Consider the following 1,253-nt stretch of genomic DNA (forward strand, 5'->3'; position numbering starts at 1 on the left):
CAATCAATAAATGTCTCAGTAACCTCTTCGAACAACGTCACTCTAGCTATTTCATTTTCATCTTGAACCAGCATTATTATCTGGTACTTGAAAAATTAATTGTGAGAAAGTATACAAAATAATTAAATATTTTTAAGCATGTAAAGTTAATTATAATTGCAATACATTGGGACGATCTCGATATTCAGCTTCACAAAGTGTTGAACAAAACTATTTCTCTCCGGTGAATAGTAATGTCATCTTGTTTTTGAAAATTATTTAATGATCGAATCTTCTTGATGATGTCAATGATATATTTGCATAATTATATTATTCGATTAAAAAAATATACGTAAATATCAAAATAAATAAAATGGAAACATGCTTTGGTCATTAGTGTAATTTGAATTACTTGCTAAATGATCAATTTCTCTGAAGCGAAAATTAAGTTTGCCTAAATTTGGCTTCTTGCAACTCAGTGACTAAAGTTTCTTTTCACATTATCAACTCAATATTCGAGTTTACATTTGGATAACAAGAATTTATTTCCTTAACGATTGAATTTCATATAAGTAACTTTTGTTACACTTTAAAAACTGCTCAAATTGTTGAATAACATTTGAAAAAATCAAGCCATGTACCATAGTGTCTTGCAATACCATATTTATATTGTTAGTACATAACTGGTGGTCCGAAAATAATCTATTATTTATTTTAAAAAAATATAGCATTTAAAAAGTAGTCACTTGTATATTTATGAAAGTTAACTTTCGAATAGTTTTTGAGTTACGTATTGTTGAAATTTGATATCTTTGTCGAATAATAAATACTTTGACTATTATATTTTTTTGATCATGTTGGAACATATCAATCAGCATCACATCAAGATTTGTCATTATTAGTATGTCTTTATTACGGACGTGTAAAACTTTTCTTTGGCTAGTGAAGTGGGTGCATGGTCTGCCGTATATGATTGAATCTGATTTAAAATTGTTAATAACCATCGTGACAATTGATATTAACTATAAGCTTTGAAGTAATTTCCATTTATTTCATTAATATTAGCTATTTTTCTCTTCAGCTACCCCAATTATTATCTTCGTTAGACTAATTATGTGATATATAATTAAATATATAATGGTTGTTTATTAATTACACGTTACAAAACTTATGATAATTGAATATGTTTTGATTTGTTTATGAATATTTGAATATAGTGAAATCTTTATAATAATTTATTTAACACTGGGCATATTTATATGTGTTAAATTAAA

Source organism: Primulina huaijiensis, chromosome 2, assembly GCF_012295235.1.
Source record: "Primulina huaijiensis isolate GDHJ02 chromosome 2, ASM1229523v2, whole genome shotgun sequence".
NCBI classification, from domain to species: Eukaryota; Viridiplantae; Streptophyta; class Magnoliopsida; order Lamiales; family Gesneriaceae; genus Primulina; species Primulina huaijiensis.